Raw genomic sequence first — 22,969 nt, forward strand, 5'->3', positions numbered from 1 at the left:
GCAGCATGACTTTTAATTTGCGTTTTGATGAAATTTTCATGTTGGTAGTTTTGACTTCATGGAATTGCCTACAAAAGCCACTATGGTGGAGGAGAGAGCCTTTGCCAGAAGTCTGAATCCCAAGGGAGACAGATGTAGGCCATCTCTGACAAAGCGTTGTGGTCTGTTGAACATGTCTTCCCAAGTTGTCAGGTACTGGATCCCTGTGGAATAACACCAGAAACTATGTCAATTGTTAGTCGTTTTCTGTTTGTATTGAGGCATCATTCTGGGTGACAGCAGATTGTTGCTAAGGCTAGGAACACACCTGCCTGGGACACGCATTCAGTGAGCTTGATCATGTCTTTCTTCATATAGTCCAGGAACGTACATCTAAAGTCATTCACACCAACATGGACTATGACAAAGTCATAGCAGTACTTATTATTGAGAGACTTGAATGCATGGGTGATGTGGCAGATTCTGGCACCTGACAAACAACTAACTGTGACCTTCTCCTTATCCAGCCTGGTGAGGGGCACATCTGTGTGTCTCACAATGGAGTCTCCTATGACTAATATGTTGGGTTTATGTTTAGGCCTTAGTGGCTGTGAGACACAGGTGTGCAACCAGTGCAATAGGGGGAGCAACCAGTTTATTTTGACAGGGAGGACTAGTGTTACATGCTATGCTATATCAAAAGACATCTTGTATACTGTTATATACTGCACTTCCTTATTATTTTTATGTTTGAAGTGAAAATGATACGTGTTTTTGATCCCACGTTGAGATTTAGGTTTTTTGGTTTAGTTCTCCTATTTACTTTGAGTTGGGTTTTCATTTGGGTAGTTGTTGCAATCACAACTTGTTTGTGTGCTATATTATATTATATTAAAGTAAAGTGTAGTATAGTATTGCATATTAGTGGGGTGTAGGCAGAGGCAACATTTGTACAGACAAGGTCAAGCATGATATTTGTTTACTGACATCGGATTACTGGGAAAGTCTAACTGGGTAGGTGCCCATTTTCATTAGAGGCTGAGGGAGAAATGTTCCACAGTATTACAAAAACATTCTGAGAACAATAATTTTACAAGCTTCACAAATAACACAAAAACATCTATGGTTTAAATAATTATGCCAAATTAAGCATAATGTGGACATTAGTTACAAAATGATACAACTTGTATGTTTTATTGATTCATTTGTTTGTGTTTGTTGATCATGGACGTTTAACTGGGCAAAGCCCATTTTCAGTGAAGACCTGGGGAGAAAAGTTCCACTACAGTACATTTATATTAAAAAGTGAATATTTCAGACAGTTTTCAGAAAAAAAAAAACAGTTAAATGTCCAATGAAATAGCAAACATAATTAAAAGACAGTTATATACAGTGAAGTATTTACATCACCAATTATAAGTCTAAACATTTGTTCCAGCTGTAAAATCTTGCGTGCAGAAGTAAATTGACTGACACAGCAGAAGCAAAACACTGTTGTAAAGATGTTCAGTATTCTTTCCTTTCAGTAACAATAACTGAATTATTAGAGACATTTTATGCAGTTTTTAGAAGGTAATGGCAAGCTAGTATAATACATACACGAACTGCAATATGAACTGAGGGAAAAAAGTTATTACATATCTAGATAAAGTTAGGAAGTAAGTGAAAAGGGAGGTGTAATATGAATCAAACCTTGCTAATATTTAGGAATATTGTTATCCTGGGGTTGAGCAAGAACAGAGACAGGGTTTGGTTAATAACTATTTCAGAATGATTTTAAAAGACTGCAGGGAGGGTTCTGACCTAATGGCTATACACAAGGAGTTCCAGGCCTTAGTAATATTGTATTAATGTAGACCATGCCTAGCAGATTTGATGGTTTGTGGACAGAGAGGAGTTTTTCATCTCTGGATCATAATGACGGAGTCCAAAGATAGTTGTGTGTAATGGTATTTAGTGCCAGACAAGCAGGTGTGCTGGAAAATGTTACATGTGGGAATAAGCTTTGTATGTGTTAGCTGATGGGATAGTTCTAACCAATTTAGACTTACAGTGCTATACAGTATTGAGGTCTGAAAGGGATATTTGCTGAAAATTTAGCCACTTGGTTATAGCATTGCTCAAATGTTTCTTTTTGTGCTGCATGGATGCTAGTAAGAATGTGAGCACCATAAACTAGTGAGGGAGGAGGCAAGTAGTGGTAAGGGTAGTTTTAGATGTGTTTGTGAGAAAGTGTTTGCATCTTTAAAGCATTCCAAGTATTTGGTGAATTTTTTATGCAGTTTTGTATATGTAGATCAAATGCTAAATATTACAGGTTCATAGGTAAGTACTAAGATATCTGCCCTTGCTAGCCATTTTAATTCTAGTCAGTTTCCCCTTTTACATCATTAATAACATATCCCATTTCGTTATTGATTGGCCTTACCTGTCCCACGGTTGGTAGTTATATATTACCCCTAATGAGACTAACTAGGATCATACCATAGTCAATTTGAAGGGACCTATGCATAAGATAAAGCATTTAGGTGCTGCATTGTCCATTATTAGTACGAGGGCAGTCCTAGGGTAAATTCTTTGTTTCCCAGTCATACATCTAAGTTGAACTTGAAAATGGACAGGGATGAACTTTGTTTTATGTGAATGGGGAGTTTGTTCCATAGCAGTGGTATCCTCCATGAAATATGAAGTTTAGATCCCTAGACTATTTCTGAGGCCATCTGACTTACTAATGTGGAGTAAAATCCATCCATGATGGGTTGCAGGATGCCTTCTATATCACACACTGGTCACACCTTAGCAGTCTGTAGTATAGAGAGAATGGTGGCAGGGGTTCAGTCGGTCCATGTACGACATGTTGTTTATGCCTTGTATCCTTTTTGGAAATTATCTCTGTGAGCTTTCCGGTTGTTGCATGTGTTTGAACAGATATACGTCAAATGGGGCATTATATGCAATGATTGGCCCACTGATGTCTGAGTAAAGGGGATCAATGACATCCCTAGACCGAGATATAATCCCTTTGTTTATAATCTGTGCAATATAGAAGGGCTTTCTTATAACAATAGACAGATGTTGGTCAAAAGTTAGGTCGCTGTCCACATAAGTTCCCAAATCCTAAGCAACTGGGTCAAGTCTTAGGGGTGTACTGTCAATGTGGTAATTTCCTTGGGTAGATACTTCCCAAAAGATACAGTCATGCATTTTTCTGCATTTAGTTTCAGACCATGATTTTGACACCAGTTATGTATTTGAGGCAAACCTTCCTGGGGGATGGCCAAGTCATTTGGGGATTCAATGACTGCTCCTAACTTGCAGTCAATTTGCAGAATTAGTCATCATCAACACCTTTTATCATTATTATTAGTATTATTATCATTATGATTATTAGTCAGCATTAGTTTTTATGATCTCATAGCCTTCATCATTATTTGCTATTAGAAGTGACTTCAGATGTTGTATTAGGTGAGAGGATTTTAAATTTTGTTTTTCATGTCAGAGAGATCTGGGGGTAGTAGTTTGTTTTTTGGAGGGAGTAGTATGAGTTGTGAGATACAAAGCCATGTTTCATTGGCTGTTACAGTTTCCTGAGTAATTTTCTTGAGATGTGCCAAGTTATTTGATGTGCATATGAGTGTGGAGTCATCAGCATATTGCATTTGGGAGGGCTGTTGTGTGAATGTGTGGAGGATGCTGGTGAGAATGTTAAAGAGGAGGAGACCAACAACAGAGCCTTGTGATATACAGGTGGTGACTGGGAGGTATGGAGAGAGGGTGGAGTGCCATTTTACTTTCGGATACCTATTGGTTAAGTAGCTTTTCAGCCACAGATGAGTGGGCTGTGATACACCTAATGTAGCCATTCTGAAGTAGAAGTTTGCTGCAACAAACTGTGTTGAAAACTTTAGACATGTATAGACATAAGGGGGAGACTAGTATGTTGTTATCTGTAGCTTTATTGACAGTCTCTATAAGGGTTAAACAGTGCAGTGTTATTACTATGGGAGGTATGGAAACCTTGCTGTGACATGCTGAAGGTGCTCGTGCCAGGAATGGCTGCAGATGGGAATATCATCTAGGTAAGCAAGGGCAAAATCTCCTATTCCTGCTAGGATACAATCTACCAGCCTCTGGAAAGTTGCTGGGGCATTTTTCATCCCAAAGGACATATTCATCAACTCATACAAGCCAAAAGGAGTCACAAAAGCTGACCTCTCTCTAGCATTGGGAGTCAAGGGCATCTGCCAGTAACCCTTGGTAAGATCAATAGTGGTTAGATACTTACCTCACCCAGCTGCTCTAGGGCTTCATCTGTCCTAGGCATGGGGTAAGCATCTGACTCTGTGTGACTATTTAACTTCCTGTAGTCTACACAGAACCTATTGCTGCCATCATTATTCAGTAACAGCACCACTGGGGAGACCCAGGGACTCCTGGACTCCTGAAATACCCCTAGTTCCAACATTTCCTGCATCTCTTCCTTCAGAGTCTGTTTGACTCTTTCAGGCACCCTAGAAGGGGCCTGCTTAATAGGCCTTTGGGGTCATGTATCCACATGGTGCTGCACCAGGTGGGTGCACCCTAGTTTCCCACTGAGCATGTCCCCCAAATTCCTGTAACACTGCTCAGATTTCTCAAACCTGGGTAGGGGATAACTGCTGGGACACTGCTACCCCTTCCACTGAGGTGTCAGTTCGAGCCTCACTGAGGAGATCAGTCACCAGATCCCCCTCAGACGACTCCTGCCATCCACTGAAAATACTCAGCACAAGGGCCTCCCTATCATGGTAAGGTTTCATCATGTTAACATGGTACAATTTGTGCCCCTGCCTCCTGCCTTGCAGTTCTACCATGTAGTTAACATCACTGACCTTCCTTACCACCTTGTAGGGTCTCTCCCATGATGTCTGCAGCTTCTTGTCTCTGACAGGAATGAGAACCATTACCTGCTGCCCTACAGCATACTCTCTAGCTCGAGCATTCCTTTCATACCAGACCCTTTTCTGCTGTTGGGCTTCTACCAGGTTCTCCTGGGCCAAACCCATGAGTTCCCGGAGCCTTGTGCTGTGGTTTAGAACATATGGCACAACAGACTCCTTGTGGGATTCACACTCACCCTCCCACTCATCTCAAATCAAATTTAGAGGACCCCTCACCCTATGCCCATATAGCAACTCAAAGGGTGAAAAATCTGTGGATTCCTGGGGAACCTCTCTGTAAGCAAACATATGGGGCAAATATTTGTCCCAGTCCCTCTTAAACTGGTCTGCAAATGCCCGCAGCATGGACTTGAGTGTAGAGTTAAACCTCTCAACAAGATCATTAGTCTGGGGATGGTAGGTGGTGGTCTTTAGGTGCTTCACCCCACAGTACATCCACAGACAAACCAGTAAGTCTGACATGACACAGACACCTCTTGTCAGTCAGTATTTAATTTGGGAAACTTACCCTGCTGAAAATCTCTAACAAAGCATTTGCCACTTTTTCTACATCAATGGAGGACAGAGCCACTGCCTCAGGGTATCTGGTAGCATAATCTACTACCACTAGGATATACCTTTTCCTTGTGGAACTTGGGGTACTCAGTGGCCCCACAATCTCCATAGCTACCCTCTGAAATGGCTCCTCAATAACAGGCAAAGGCATCAAAGGAGCTTTCACCTTGTCTCCTGCCTTGCCTACCTTTTGGAACTGCTCACAGGTCCTGCAGTACCCTGTTCCATCTCTAGAAATCCCAATAAAAGTTACAATGCGTCTCTTTGTACGTTTTATGCCCATATGACCTACAAAGGGAATATCGTGGGCTATGGCTAGAAGTGCCAGATGACAGACTCTAGGCACTACCAACTGCTGTACTCTCTCACCCTCTAGCCCTCCCTCAGGGATCCACTCTCTATACAGTAACCCTTTGTCCCAGTGTACAGATTCCCCCTTCCCTTGAGAATTAGGTGTCTCACTAGCTACCTCCCACAGGCCTTGTAATGTAGGGTCTGAGAGCTGAGCCTGTCTCATCTCTCTCTCTCTCTCTTTGAAACCCTTCCCAGCTCCCCTTCCACAGGAAGTCTGGCATCATCTGACAGCAGTGCCTCAATGTCAACCTGTGTACTACAACTACTCACCTCTGCCCTTGCAGTCACTCTTTCCAAGGGAACATCAGTAAACACAAGCAGCTGTGGCTCACCTTCAGTCTCACTGCTACAGGGTAGCTCCCTTCCTGAAGTAACCACTTCACCAGTCTTGGCTGCAAGTGTGCAGTCTGAATAGGTCTCCCCCAGGCTACCAGACCCGCATGCTTGTCTCAAAGCCTGATTGCATGTAACTGCATGCACACATGGTAATGCATTATCAAAATCATTCCCTATCAAGACATCTGCAGGGATAACCTCAAACAAACCTACTTGCTGGCTTCCTTTTCCACCCTCCCAGTCAAGGTAAACCCTAGCCAAAGGTATCTGGAATTGAGTCCCTCCTAAAGCTCTGACTGGAGTAGACTGCCCAAGTAAGTACTGTGCCTCTTTAACCACTGCAGGCTTCACAATAGTTAGGTCAGAGGCTGTGTCTATCTTAGCAATTGCCTCTTTCCCATTTACTAATATAGCATATAACCTCTTGTTAGTTTGGCACTCTTGTTGTCTCGAGACAACTTACTGCTGGCATTTTGTCATTCCCACTTATTGGCTCTCCCACCTTTTGTTCCGCACCTTGCCTCCGTGGACATCTATATGCTACATGGCCCCACTGGTTGCGTTTAAAATATTTAACCCTTGGTTCTGGATGTGTACCTGGACTAGTGGCTTCCCCTGCTACTGGCGGACTCTGTGGGGGCAGTCTGAGCTGCCCACCATAGGTTCCCTTAGACCCATGCACAGCACTGGGTGTCCCTTTCCTGTGCTGTGATGCCCTGCTTGTTTGGTATAGGTTTCCCTTCTTCCCCAACTCATCTGCAGTATTGCACTGTCTATCAGCTAACGCACGTCCTCAGGCAAAGTGCCAAGGGCTTGTTCCCTCACCAAAAGGTCTGCCAGCCCTTCAAAAGTGGTCACCTGACATCCACGCACCCACCTATGAAAATAAGTGGTTAGGTCAGCACTTTCATCTGCCTGACATCTATGCTCACAAAACTTTGTTCTGTAAGCTTCGGGTGTAAACAAAGGATTTTAACAAACAATTTTTTTACTGTATTATAATTTAAGCAATCAGTATCAGACAGTTTAGAAATTGCAGTTACAGCTTTACCATGGAGTAAGGGGATCAGGAACCATACCCAAAGCCATTGGTCAGCATTACACTGTTTACATACCCTCTCAAACATATAAATAAAACTATCAGAATTATCTCCCTCTGCAAACTGTGGAAGAAATGTATTTATTTATTTCAGTTTGATGACTGGGAAAGTCCACTGGGCTAAGAAGAGCCCATTTTTCAGTGGAGGCACAGGGAGAAAAGCTCCAATAACATGTCACAGACAATTAGAATTTACATTAATGTTAGGCAAAAAATATATATATATATACTACATAAATACATACAAAGAACAGCATAGTGCAGCATAAAGGTATGTAGAGCAGTACAACATAATTGTTAGGGTGGGCAACCAGTATAACACAGACAGGGGAATAAATAGTCTTGAGAGGAGAAATACAGGTAATGGAATGTTAATGTGAGATGTTGGATGTCTAAAATAAGTTTAATTTGATATAACATAATCTAATAAGGTCATCCAAGGTGCAGTAGGAGAACTGCCAGTACTATATAGTGGGGTGTATTACTAGTAATGAGAGGGTATGGGGGAGCTTATGTAGCAGACATTTACTGGCCTCTATTTCCAAATGCTTGCTCTCCCGCTCAAGTCTCTAACTCCAGACAGATTTTTAAGTCCTCCGTGGAAAGGTTGAGCTGTCCATTTTCTGAGAGTTGTATACCTCCAAGGCCAGTCTGATTATCCTCCTGGTTGCTATCCTGTGATGCAGCTGTGACTAAAGCTTAATGGGTTAAGGGAAAGACAAAAGAGCAGCAGTGACAGAGTCACCCTGGAATACCCCCCTTTGAATTTTTATCCCTGGAATAATAGTTTGTCCTTTATCATGGCTTAACTGCAGACAGGTTTGCCACTGTTTCAAGGTCACTGCAATGTAATAGATCAGTTGAGGGTGTATCTTATACAATTTGAAGCACTCTTTTATCCATGAATGTGGGATACTGTCAAATGCTTTTTGTAGTCTATCCATGCCATTCTTAGATTCTTTCCCTTTTTACAGCTGTCCATTGTGACTTTATTTAACAAATGATCCACTGTTCCATATAACTTTCTTTTATTACCCCTTTGTTCTATTGCCATTATTTCGTTTTTTTCTAAATGACCATAAACTGTCAGCATCAATTCCAGTGTATAGTTTATATGTCCTTGGAAGGCAAGTTATTGGTCTATAGTTTTTAGAATAGCTTGCAGGTTTGCACTTAAGTAGGAGCATTGTTTTCCTTGTTGTTAACCAGGCTGGTGTCTGTTCAAGGTGAGCATAAAAATAGTTCTTAGTCATTGTTAAATCTTCTTGCAAAGATGTTAAGACGTTTAGCTAGAAGTTAGGTACTGCCTCTGGACCTGGGGTTTTCTTAACTTTGTTTTAATCTCTCTGACTGTTACTTCATCCCATTTCACATCTTGTACATTTGAACTTTGTATTATTTATTTTACTTCTTCTATCCATTTAGCATCTTTGTTATGTTCCACAGGAACATAATAGATGTCCTTCTATTCCCATGTTGCAGTATTCTACACATGGGTTTACCCTTCTTCACTCACATATGTACAGCCAATATACAAAAGTTTTCAGTCCCTCTGAGGTGCGTGTAACATCTGACGTGGGCATTAAAGGTGACGTTCACATGCACCAGCCCTCACAAGTTTTCAGCCACCAGTCGTTACCACTACAGCAGACGTTTGATTCTACTAAATCAGTTAAGTGCCTCATTGGGGACCTTTTCAGTCCTTATTTAAACTTGATCCAAACAGCAAAACATTACCAAAACATAAAATCCCAAGCCAAGCAGGACAGTAGACTCAAAACGTTTAATGGCAAAAGTTCAATAACTAACAACAAACCACACATACAAATACAGAGTTAAGCGCTTTCACCTAGAACAATGCCAGGCTTCTTCAAAACTTGTATTGCATGTTAATGTCATCCAGAAAGGGGAAGTGTCACTGCGGCTGCCAGATCTCCCACAAGGATGCCCACGATAAGTGCCTCTTCTGTTTGGGTTGGTCACATAACCATAAGGCCTGCCCTATTTGCCAGGCGGTTGTACCTAAGACACTCTGCAGCCACTTGCATGCATTAAACCTTTATTTAGAAAACCAATCCCTTAAGCAGATCATTTTAGGGACAGAGGGCTCCTCAAATGTTCCTTCGGAACCACCCTAAAAGAGGGCCAAGACCCTATGGCCTTCATTAACTGCTGAGCCTCTTCCATCCAGTCCTCAGCCTGTGGCCGACTCTGGCCTAGTAGAAGGATCTAGAACCGGATCCACCGTATCAGATAGAGCAGGTATCTACGCGGATGCTGCACAATCCCACAGAAAGAGCACATCTGCTGAGACTATACCACCGTCAGCTTCTGTCGCCAGGGGGGAACCAATGTTTTCCGAAGGGCTGCCTGATCCCTCAGATACTTTAAAATCTCCAGACCTCAGGCCTCAACAGATGCCAGCTGGGCCCCTTAAAAGAAATGAAAAGACTTAGCATATCTCTCCTTCTCCTGAAAACATGCCTGATTGGCAGGCTTTTAGTCAAAGTCTTTTTAGTGCTTTCATGGCCTTGAGGCCTACCTCAACTGTGGGTGCTCCCACATCCCGTCCATTCCTGAGCCCTAGGCCTCAGACCACACCACTAGAGAAGGGGAGGATTCCTCTGAGGAATCACCATCTTATACTTCACAGATTCCATCTCCTTTGGGGGTATGGCTCCCCAAAAAGAAGAAGAAGATTCTGTGGACCCTAACTATTCAGCTGAAGACTTAATCTTTGGAGAAACTATCTGCAAGATGAAGGAATACTTCAAATGGGAATCCTCAGAAATGACTAAGGTCCAAAAAAGATACTACGACCTTATCCAGATGGAAACATCTAGCCCATCTGCTGTTCCACCCATCCTTCCTGCCTTTTTAGATGCCTTCTCCTCAGCATCTCTTAACCCAGACTCCCAAACCCCTGCACCATGCAGGCCAGACAGACTTTACAAGGTGCCTGACAACACTGCTAAGCACCTGCTTAAGTGTCCACCTGCTCACCCAGCTACTATATATCTACGGACAAGGCCTCTAAGCTTCTGCCCACTACCACCATCCTCCCTGCTGACAAAGACAGCAAGGTGATGGAATGTCTGGGTAAAAAAGATCTATAACTATGCTACCTTGTCCTTCAGAGCTACAAACTATCAAACTCATATGGCCAAGTATGCCTTTTCCCTTCTGGAATCTAACTCCATACACCTGGCAGATATTCCAGACTGTCCTCCCTCCTGGCCATCTCTTCCCAGGTCACCAGACATTCTATAAAGTGTAGTTATGATGCTGCTGAATCCTCATCCAGGTCAAAAGCATCAACTTCTGCATTACATAGATACCCTGGATTTGCCTTACAACCCCTGCCTGAAGACTTCAGGGCAAAGCTTATGGATGCGCCCCTGGACAATACTGCATTATTTGGCTTGAAGGTAGCTGACCTTTTCAAGTCACTTCAGCAAAATGGAAAATAAATGAAGGACCTGAAACACTTGCTGGTGTCTCCCATACCCAAGTTCCAAAGAAACTATCCTGCTACAACCCAGTTCATCAGGGAACAATCTCACCCTGCTGCTCCTTCCAGGCCTGGAAAGCCTAAAAGAAAAACAACTCCTACAGCTAGAGCACCTTCCTCCACTAGCCGGAGACTGTCCTTTCCAGACAGGGCAGGTAGCATCTGACTTACCTGCCACCCTTACTGCCACCACTCCCTCCTTCTGTACCTCTGACTCTCACTGCCTCCCTGTATGGACCAAGCTCACCTCAGACAAGTGGGTCCTGTCCATACTACAAAATGGATACTTCATGTCTTGGATCTCACCTCCAAAAAGGAGAGGCATCCCACAACCACCTTCTCAACAGTTGCCTCTCATGCAGCCAGTCCTCCAGACTCTTACAGCTCAGGATACCACCGAAACAGTCTTCCCAGCTGCAAAGGGAGAGGATTCTATTCCAGGATTTTCCTGGTCCTGAGGAAAGACTGACCCTAGAGACCTACATTAGACCTCTTCCACCTCAACCCTTTCTTAAAGGTCCCTACCTTCAGAATGCTGACGCTCCCAGCCCTATTCCCATCCTGATCCCCCAAGGGTTCATGGCAACATTAGATATAAAGGATGCCTACCTCCACATACCAATAAAACCCACCCATATGAAATATGTGAGGCTCTTCGTGGGTTCTTCACATTTACAATTCTCTGCCTTGCCTTTTGGAATCTCCACTGCACCCAGAGTCTTCACAAAATGCTTGGCCCCAGTAATTGCCTTTTGCAGAACAACAGAACAAAGGGAATACAAATATTCCCTTACCTGGACAACATGCTGATCCAGGCTGACAGCCAAGAGATCCTCCTGCTACACATCCATGTGGTAGTGGCCCTTCTACAGTCCCTGGGATTTCTACTAAATTTTCCAAAATCCCAGCTACAGACAACACAAGACATTGTCTTCCACAGGTGCAGAATATGCTTATACCTCATGGTAGCATACCTACCACCCCCTAAAGTGTGCTCCTTGACAGAATATCTTCTTCTGGCCTTTACTCCACAGAGTTGACAGCAAGGCATTATCTCAGATTGTTGGGCTACATGGCAGCCACCATCCCCATGCTTCTCCTAGCAAGACTTCATATGAGAAAGTTACAATGGTATCTTCGGTCAGTCTGGACACAGCACTCCCACCCTTTGGAGCATGGGGTGCCTCTTCTACCTTGCCTGAAGAAGGAAATGGAGTGGTGGTTGGAATAGGTGAACCACAATCCAGGTCTCCCTCTCCAACCACGTCATCCCACACAGGTCATTCACACAGATGCCTCAGACCTGTGCTGGAGAGCAACTATGGGCAATCAAAAGGTGCAAGACCTGTGGCCAAAATCTTACAAACTGTAACGCATCAATGCTCGTGAGATGAGGGCAATTCCTCTAGCCCTCTAGGCCTTTCAACCTTTCCTCCAACAGGGGCCTCTGAAGATATACACAGGCAACACCACTGTGCTGTGGTATCTCAACAAACAGGGAGGGACCAGGTCTTACCTGTTGTACAGACTAGCCCTTCTGGTATGGGAATTTGCCACCTCAGAGGGAATCACCCTACAGGTGGTTTACATTCCTTCTCTCCACAATGCCCAGGCAGATTACTTGAAGAGAACTATCATAAACAACCACGAATGGATGCTTCACAGAGATGTCTTCTTGGATCTTGTCCACAGGTGGGGTACACCTCAACTAGACTTGTTTGCCTCCTCCATCAATAGGCAACTTCCTGCCTTCTGCACCAGGACACCAGAACCCCAGGCAATGGCAATGAATGCCTTCTCAGTCTCTTGGAAAAGGAAATATCTATGCCTTCCCCACCCTTTCCACTAATTCAGAAAGTCTTACTACAAAATACAGCAGGACACTCCAAAAATCTTGTTGGTGATCCCCTACTGCCCAGACAGCACTGGTTCCCCTTACTTCTGCAACTGTCCAAGGGCAATCACCACAAGTTACCCCCCAGAGTGGACCTTCTCACACAACATAATGGATCAATGATTCATCCACAGTGGCAACGTCTACACCTCACCCTGTGGCTGATAAGATTCTGATTCCCTTATGAAACCTTTACAACAAGGGCATGCTCAATGTCCTGCAGGAGGCCAGGAAACCAAATAAAAGAAAATCCTACCTTTCTAAGTGGAAAAAGATTCACTTCTTGGTGTCATAAAAGGCAATTGGATCCACTTTCTAGTGAACCACCTATAGTCCTGTCTTACCTGTGTGAGTTACTGCAGACTGGCTTGGCTTACTCCTCCATCAAAGCTCACCTGTCTGCAATTTCAGCATGCCTTCCTCTGGATCTCCTTTAGCTTCTAGGCTTCTTTCTAAACTTTTCCTTTAGGTGATACACCACCTCAAACATCACAGGAAACTGTGCCCTCCTCCTTGGGACCTTAACTATGTGCTTGAAAAGCATATGCTCCCTCCCTTAGAGCCAGCAGACAAAGCCTGCTTAAAACACTGCACATGGAAAACTGTACTGCTAGTAGCCCTGACCTCGGCTAGAAGAATATCAGAACTATAAGCCCTTATAGCTATTCCCCCCTTTCTACTTTTCCCAAGGATAGGGTTACCCTTAGAACTAATCCATCCTTCATAACCTAGGTGGTGAATGACCTGTCACTTAACCACGCCATACACTTACCTGTTTTTTCCCCAACCCACAGGGGGAGAGTACTGCACTCCCTAGATGTGCATAGACAGATCACGTTTTACCTGCATAATACAAAGACCATCAAACAGATGGACCAACTCTTTGTATCCTTCAACCCTAGAGCACTGGGGATGGCAGTGTCCAAGCAGACCATATCTGCTTGGATCTCCAAGGCCATCACCTTCTGTTACCAATTCCATGGGAAATCCCTGCAAGGGGCAGTTAAAGCACATTCCACCAGAGCCATGGCTTCCTCAGGAGCCTTCTTTAAAGGCCTGGATACCTCCACTATCCTAGAGGCAGCTAACTGGTCTTCTGTTCACAGCTTTACCAAACACTACAAACTTGATCACATTTCTAGATCCAGGGCAGAGCTTGCCAGGGTTATCCTTCACGGATTCCTGGAATCTGCCTCTAGACCCCCCCCAATCACAGTGAGCTTTGGCACTCACCCATACATAGAATACTGCAACATGGGAATAGAAGGACATAGAAAAATTGTGTAAAATCTTACCATAACCATAGATGCCCTTCTCTTCCATGTTGCAGTATTCCTTCTCACCCACCTTCTCCCATGGTTAGGCTACCTTTCCCTATCTGGGTGGCACTGGACTGGAATTGCCCTTATTAGAACAAGCTCCCACTGGGGCTTTCAGTTCTAAGGGCTGGTGTGTGCTAACGTCACCTTTATGGCCCATGCTCCCTTGGCCACGTCAGATGTCACACGCACCTCAGAGGGACTGAAAACGTTTGTATACTGGCCGTACATACACGAGACAAGAAGAGTAAACCCATATGTAGAATACTGCAACATGGAAGAGAAATACATCTATGGTTATGGTAAGATTTTACACAGCTTTTACATATTTCTCCAAAATGTATCTATTTCTTCTTTTTTTGATGGTTTCAATTCCTTTTGCCTCGTTTCCCAAGTATGTATATAAAATGTTTTTGGGTCATCAATAAATTGCTTATTTTGTACTTTTCCTTTACATTTATCTACATATCTTCTAAGTTTTTCTGCCTGTGCTGATATTTTTAGTTTTAATTTATCTGTGATAGTGCACAGTAGATCCTGATCTGTTATAATACTGCGTGTTGCTTCTATCACATCTATCTTTCTGTGTATTTTTGTTGATCTGTTCCCTCTTCTACATTCTAACAGTAATGCTTCTTGTCTTAATTGCTTTATAGTTTTCTCTATTCGATACTTCCACGATGGCATTCAAATTTCCCCTTCCTTTCCTTTACTGCCCTGTGTTCTTATGGTAAGACTATCTATTATTAATCTAGCTACACTGTAATGTATTCAATTTACTTCTGTTATATTGCATGAATCTCTGTGGACCGTCCTAATTACTCTATGTGTTTTATCAAACTTAATAGTTTGGGTTTTATGGAGCTTCTGTAGTCTACTTCTTTCATTGATCTTAATATGTCTGTTCATTTCTATTAAAATCAATAAACTCTTCTCTTAGATCATTTTCTTCTAAATGAGGGGACATTCTTTGTTCTCCATTTCCTGTGGGCATTCTATAGAAATTTCCAGAGCATCTTCCGGTGACACTCTCTTCAGTTTCATCCTGTGTCATCCACTGCTCTTCATAAGGAACTCAATGGCCTATCACTCCACAACATCGACTTGGTGAATGTTGCCACAGTTTCCTGTTCCTTCCCTTGCTGTCCAACTCCAATTGAGTGATCGTACTTTCCTGTGGAAGGCTACAAAGTATCTTCATATGGCAACTGATTAGATGCGTCCAGCTCCACTGGTTTCTCCTTAATTTGGATTCCCATAACTCTATCCTGCTGTGATGTTACCCGAGTTAAATTTTGTACACTAAATCCTTCACTTTGCAGGTAATCCATAACCTCAGTTTCTGTTTCTTTAACTTTTCCATTATTAATTCTCTTTTCGACTTTTTCTCTTTATTTTCTTATTTTTTGTATTGTAAATTTTTCCTTGTTCTGAAGCCTTTGCCTGTATTTCTCTTCAAATATCTTTGGTGCTGCTCTTTTTGTATTGATAAGTTTTGCTTTCTCCTTTGCATAAATATTGGACCATATTAAATCTCTTTTTTTCCCATGTCCATATTTCTTCTTCAGATGTCTCCTGCTCTTTCTGTTTCTCCATACTTTGGGGACTTGTTTCATCATAATGTGATATAACCTGCGTTAAGACTTTCTACAGTAAATGTTTCACTTTGCTAGTATCCTATAACTTCAGCTTCTGTTTTTTTTTTTCTAACTTCGGCTTCGCTAATCTTCTGTTCTGTGTTCACTCTTTTGATCTTATTTTTTCATTGTGAAGTTTTACATATCTGGATGCCTTTGGCTGCATTTCTCTTCAAATATCTTTAGGACTGCCCTTTTTGTTTTGATTAATTTGGAGTTCTCCTTTGCATAAATATTGTACCATATCTGATTTCTGTTTCTTTCCCATGTCCATATTCCTTTTTTAAACCTGTCAAAAGTCTCTAGACTTTGTTCTTTATATTTTCACACTCCCTTCAGTCGCTTCTTTTTCAAAACAGCCTAAGGTTTCTTGATCTATATAGTGTTTTCATGAATCTGTTGCATTAATGAACACAAATTTGCATTTGAAGTTTGACGGTTTTTCTTGTGGAAGTATTTTTATTTCCTCTAATTTCTCTCAATCTTTTTTTATATCTTATAGTTTCATAGTTTCATAGTATAGTACTAGGCTATCTGCCCTGGGGCATTTGTAAGCCTAGCCATAGTGATGTGGCTTTTGCCACCCCATGAAATGGTAAAAAATGCACAGAATAAATTTAGAATACTGTTCCTCTGTCTAGTAGTGACACAATGAAGGTCCCCTTATATAATAGAATTAGTTTACTGTGCCCCTGTCTAGCAGTGACACAGATGTGACCCCTGGGGTAAACTTACGATCTCCCATCCACTCATCAAGATTTCTCTTGAAGAAAGTCAGTGAGGGGCTCTGCCTAACATGAACTGGGATCTTGTTCCAAAGCATGGGAAGCCTCTGGGTTATGAATCTATCCCTCCAGCATGTCCTATTCATACTTGTGCAGAGGTTTAAGTCTTTAGCTCTCGTGGTCCTGATGGATTTGGATTTTTTGCGGTGGAGCATGTCCATCAGATCCTGATTGGACATGGCCTTGTACGTCAGGCAGGGATCACCTCTGAGCAGTCGGTATGCTACTGAATAGAGTTGAAGTTTCTTTAGTCTGGCAGAATAAGACATATGTTGGAGACCCGTGATCCTCTTGGTGAGGTACTTTTGTGGTCTCTCCAGCTGTTGCAAATCCCGGGTGAGGTACATACCAAATGGGGCATTGTACTCAATCATGGGTCTGATGAGGGAGGAGTACAGGGGTACAATGACATCCTTGGATCTGAATGTGAATCCCTTCATGATGAGGTGTGCAAGGTAGAATGTTTTTCTAACCACTTTTGGGGGCAAAAAAAAAAACCCCCGTTTTTTTGGGTTTTTTTTTCAGTCAGGAGGCACAGGAGAAAAGTTCCAATAATATGTCACAGACAATTAGAATTTATATTAATGTTAGGCAAAAATATATATATATATACTACATAAATACATACAAAGCAGAACGGCATAGTGCAGCATAAAGGTATGTAGAGCAGTACAACATAATTGTTAGGGTGTAAGCAAAACCAGTATAACACAGACAGGGAAATAAATAGTCTTGAGAGGAGAAATACAGGTAATGGAATGTTGATGTGAGATGTTGGATGTCTAAAATAAGTTTAATTTGATATAACATAATCTAATAAGGTCATCCAAGGTGCAGTAGGAGAACTGCCAGTACTATATAGTGGGTGTATTACTAGTAATGAGAGGGTATGGGGAGCTTATGTAGCAGACATTTACTGGCCTCTATTTCCAAATACTTGCTCTCCGCCAAGTCTCTAACTCCAGACAGATTTTTAAGTCCTCCGTGGAAAGGTTGAGCTGTCCATTTTCTGAGAGTTGTATACCTCCAAGGCCAGTCTGATTATCCTCCTGGTTGCTATCCTGTGATGCAGCTGTGACTAAAGCTTATGGGTTAAGGGAAAGACAAAGAGCAGCAGTGACAGAGTCACCCTGAATACCCCTTTTTTATCCCTGAATAATAGTTTGTCCTTTATCATGGCTTAACTGCAGACAGGTTTGCCACTGTTTTGGTCACTGCAATGTAATAGATCAGTTGAGGGTGTATCTTATACAATTTGAAGCACCTTTATCCATGAATGTGGGATACTGTCAAATGCTTTTTATAGTCTATCCATGCCATTCTTAGATTCTTTCCCTTTTTACAGCTGTGTCCATTGTGACTTTATTTAACAAATGATCCACTGTTCCATATAACTTTTATTACCCCCTTTGTTCTATTGCCATTATTTCGCTTTTCTAAATGACCATAAACTGTTGGCATCAATTCCAGTGTATAGTTTATATGTCCTTGGAAGGCAAGTAATTGGTCTATAGTTTTTAGAATAGCTTGCAGGTTTGCTCTTAAGTAGGAGCATTGTTTTCCCTGTTGTTAACCAGGCTGGTGTCTGTTCAAGGTGAGCATAAAAATAGTTCTTAGTCATTGTTAAATCTTCTTGCAAAGATGTTAAGACGTTTAGCTAGAAGTTAGGTACTGCCTCTGGACCTGGGGTTTTCTTAACTTTGTTTTAATCTCTCTGACTGTTACTTCATCCCATTTCACATCTTGTACATTTGAACTTTGTATTATTTATTTTACTTCTTCTATCCATTTAGCATCTTTTGTTATGTTCCACAGGAACATAATAGATGTCCTTCTATTCCCATGTTGCAGTATTCTACACATGGGTTTACCCTTCTTCACTCACATATGTACAGCCAATATACAAAAGTTTTCAGTCCCTCTGAGGTGCGTGCGGTAACATCTTGATCGCGGGCATTAAAGGTGACGCTCATGCACCAGCCCTCACAAGTTTTCAGCCACCAGTCGTTACCACTACAGCAGACGTTTGATTCTACTAAATCAGTTATGCCTCATTGGGGACCTTTTCAGTCCTTCTTTAAACTTGACCCAAACAGCACAAATGACCAAAATATAAAATCACAGGCCAAGCAGGACAGTAGACCCAATATGTTTAATGGCAAAAGTTCAATAACTAACAACAAACCATACATGCAAATACAGAGTTAAGTGTTTTCATCTAGAACAATGCCAGGCTTCTTCAAAGCTTGTATTGCCTGTTAATGTCATCCAGAAAGGGGAAGTGTCAGTATGGCCGCCAGATCCCCCACAAGGATGCCCACGATAAGTGCCTCTTCTGTTTGGGTTGGTTGCACGACCACAAGGCCTGCCTTATGTGCCAGGCGGTTGCACCTAAGACCCTCTGCAGCCACTTGCATGTATTAAACCTTTATCTAGAAAACCAATGCGTTAAGCAAATCATTTTAGGGATGAGGGGCTCCTGGGATGTTCCTTTGGAACCCACCCAAAAAGAGGGCCAAGACCCTACGGCCTTCATTTACCACTGAGCCTTTTCCATCCAGTCCTCAGCCTGTGGCCGACCTTGGCCTAGTAGAAGGATCTAGAACCGGATCCACCGTATCAGATAGAGCAGGTATCTACGCGGATGCTGCACAATCCCACAGAAAGAGCACATCTGCTGAGACTATACCACCGTCAGCTTCTGTCGCCAGGGGGGAACCAATGTTTTCCGAAGGGCTGCCTGATCCCTCAGATACTTTAAAATCTCCAGACCTCAGGCCTCAACAGATGCCAGCTGGGCCCCTTAAAAGAAATGAAAAGACTTAGCATATCTCTCCTTCTCCTGAAAACATGCCTGATTGGCAGGCTTTTAGTCAAAGTCTTTTTAGTGCTTTCATGGCCTTGAGGCCTACCTCAACTGTGGGTGCTCCCACATCCCGTCCATTCCTGAGCCCTAGGCCTCAGACCACACCACTAGAGAAGGGGAGGATTCCTCTGAGGAATCACCATCTTATACTTCACAGATTCCATCTCCTTTGGGGGTATGGCTCCCCAAAAAGAAGAAGAAGATTCTGTGGACCCTAACTATTCAGCTGAAGACTTAATCTTTGGAGAAACTATCTGCAAGATGAAGGAATACTTCAAATGGGAATCCTCAGAAATGACTAAGGTCCAAAAAAGATACTACGACCTTATCCAGATGGAAACATCTAGCCCATCTGCTGTTCCACCCATCCTTCCTGCCTTTTTAGATGCCTTCTCCTCAGCATCTCTTAACCCAGACTCCCAAACCCCTGCACCATGCAGGCCAGACAGACTTTACAAGGTGCCTGACAACACTGCTAAGCACCTGCTTAAGTGTCCACCTGCTCACCCAGCTACTATATATCTACGGACAAGGCCTCTAAGCTTCTGCCCACTACCACCATCCTCCCTGCTGACAAAGACAGCAAGGTGATGGAATGTCTGGGTAAAAGATCTATAACTATGCTACCTTGTCCTTCAGAGCTACAAACTATCAAACTCATATGGCCAAGTATGCCTTTTCCCTTCTGGAATCTAACTCCATACACCTGGCAGATATTCCAGACTGTCCTCCCTCCTGGCCATCTCTTCCCAGGTCACCAGACATTCTATAAAGTGTAGTTATGATGCTGCTGAATCCTCATCCAGGTCAAAAGCATCAACTTCTGCATTACATAGATACCCTGGATTTGCCTTACAACCCCTGCCTGAAGACTTCAGGGCAAAGCTTATGGATGCGCCCCTGGACAATACTGCATTATTTGGCTTGAAGGTAGCTGACCTTTCAAGTCACTTCAGCAAAATGGAAAATAAATGAAGGACCTGAAACACTTGCTGGTGTCTCCCATACCCAAGTTCCAAAGAAACTATCCTGCTACAACCCAGTTCATCAGGGAACAATCTCACCCTGCTGCTCCTTCCAGGCCTGGAAAGCCTAAAAGAAAAACAACTCCTACAGCTAGAGCACCTTCCTCCACTAGCCGGAGACTGTCCTTTCCAGACAGGGCAGGTAGCATCTGACTTACCTGCCACCCTTACTGCCACCACTCCCTCCTTCTGTACCTCTGACTCTCACTGCCTCCCTGTATGGACCAAGCTCACCTCAGACAAGTGGGTCCTGTCCATACTACAAAATGGATACTTCATGTCTTGGATCTCACCTCCAAAAAGGAGAGGCATCCCACAACCACCTTCTCAACAGTTGCCTCTCATGCAGCCAGTCCTCCAGACTCTTACAGCTCAGGATACCACCGAAACAGTCTTCCCAGCTGCAAAGGGAGAGGATTCTATTCAGGATTTTCCTGGTCCTGAGGAAAGACTGACCCTAGAGACCTACATTAGACCTCTTCCACCTCAACCCTTTCTTAAAGGTCCCTACCTTCAGAATGCTGACGCTCCCAGCCCTATTCCCATCCTGATCCCCAAGGGTTCATGGCAACATTAGATATAAAGGATGCCTACCTCCACATACCAATAAAACCCACCCATATGAAATATGTGAGGCTCTTCGTGGGTTCTTCACATTTACAATTCTCTGCCTTGCCTTTTGGAATCTCCACTGCACCCAGAGTCTTCACAAAATGCTTGGCCCCAGTAATTGCCTTTTGCAGAACAACAGAACAAAGGGAATACAAATATTCCCTTACCTGGACAACATGCTGATCCAGGCTGACAGCCAAGAGATCCTCCTGCTACACATCCATGTGGTAGTGGCCCTTCTACAGTCCCTGGGATTTCTACTAAATTTTCCAAAATCCCAGCTACAGACAACACAAGACATTGTCTTCCACAGGTGCAGAATATGCTTATACCTCATGGTAGCATACCTACCACCCCCTAAAGTGTGCTCCTTGACAGAATATCTTCTTCTGGCCTTTACTCCACAGAGTTGACAGCAAGGCATTATCTCAGATTGTTGGGCTACATGGCAGCCACCATCCCCATGCTTCTCCTAGCAAGACTTCATATGAGAAAGTTACAATGGTATCTTCGTCAGTCTGGACACAGCACTCCCACCCTTTGGAGCATGGGGTGCCTCTTCTACCTTGCCTGAAGAAGGAAATGGAGTGGTGGTTGGAATAGGTGAACCACAATCCAGGTCTCCCTCTCCAACCACGTCATCCCACACAGGTCATTCACACAGATGCCTCAGACCTGTGCTGGAGAGCAACTATGGACAATCAAAAGGTGCAAGACCTGTGGCCAAAATCTTACAAACTGTAACGCATCAATGCTCGTGAGATGAGGGCAATTCCTCTAGCCCTCTAGGCCTTTCAACCTTTCCTCCAACAGGGGCCTCTGAAGATATACACAGGCAACACACCACTGTGCTGTGGTATCTCAACAAACAGGGAGGGACCAGGTCTTACCTGTTGTACAGACTAGCCCTTCTGGTATGGGAATTTGCCACCTCAGAGGGAATCACCCTACAGGTGGTTTACATTCCTTCTCTCCACAATGCCCAGGCAGATTACTTGAAGAGAACTATCATAAACAACCACGAATGGATGCTTCACAGAGATGTCTTCTTGGATCTTGTCCACAGGTGGGGTACACCTCAACTAGACTTGTTTGCCTCCTCCATCAATAGGCAACTTCCTGCCTTCTGCACCAGGACACCAGAACCCCAGGCAATGGCAATGAATGCCTTCTCAGTCTCTTGGAAAAGGAAATATCTATGCCTTCCCCACCCTTTCCACTAATTCAGAAAGTCTTACTACAAAATACAGCAGGACACTCCAAAAATCTTGTTGGTGATCCCCTACTGCCCAGACAGCACTGGTTCCCCTTACTTCTGCAACTGTCCAAGGGCAATCACCACAAGTTACCCCCCAGAGTGGACCTTCTCACACAACATAAGGGATCAATGATTCATCCACAGTGGCAACGTCTACACCTCACCCTGTGGCTGATAAGATTCTGATTCCCTTATGAAACCTTTACAACAAGGGCATGCTCAATGTCCTGCAGGAGGCCAGGAAACCAAATAAAAGAAAATCCTACCATTCTAAGTGGAAAAGATTCACTTCTTGGTGTCGCCAATGGCAATTGGATCCACTTTCTAGTGAACCACCTATAGTCCTGTCTTACCTGTGTGAGTTACTGCAGACTGGCTTGGCTTACTCCTCCATCAAAGCTCACCTGTCTGCAATTTCAGCATGCCTTCCTCTGGATCTCCTTTAGCTTCTAGGCTTCTTTCTAAACTTTTCCTTTAGGTGATACACCACCTCAAACATCACAGGAAACTGTGCCCTCCTCCTTGGGACCTTAACTATGTGCTTGAAAAGCATATGCTCCCTCCCTTAGAGCCAGCAGACAAAGCCTGCTTAAAACACTGCACATGGAAAACTGTACTGCTAGTAGCCCTGACCTCGGCTAGAAGAATATCAGAACTATAAGCCCTTATAGCTATTCCCCCCTTTCTACTTTTCCCAAGGATAGGGTTACCCTTAGAACTAATCCATCCTTCATAACCTAGGTGGTGAATGACCTGTCACTTAACCACGCCATACACTTACCTGTTTTTTCCCCAACCC

The 22,969-nt window shown here is 43.3% G+C and overlaps 1 protein-coding gene across 1 annotated transcript in view; it reads right to left on the reverse strand.

The window, feature by feature from the left end:
• The window catches only part of LOC122805248 (golgin subfamily A member 4-like), a 1,317,313-nt gene that overhangs the window by 670,993 nt on the left and 623,351 nt on the right, over positions 1-22,969 (reverse strand). The gene's annotated exons all lie outside the window — the stretch shown is intronic.

The sequence above is a fragment of the Protopterus annectens genome, chromosome 6.part1, assembly GCF_019279795.1.
Source record: "Protopterus annectens isolate FY-2018-M chromosome 6.part1, PAN1.0, whole genome shotgun sequence".
In the NCBI taxonomy this organism is placed as follows: domain Eukaryota; kingdom Metazoa; phylum Chordata; order Ceratodontiformes; family Protopteridae; genus Protopterus; species Protopterus annectens.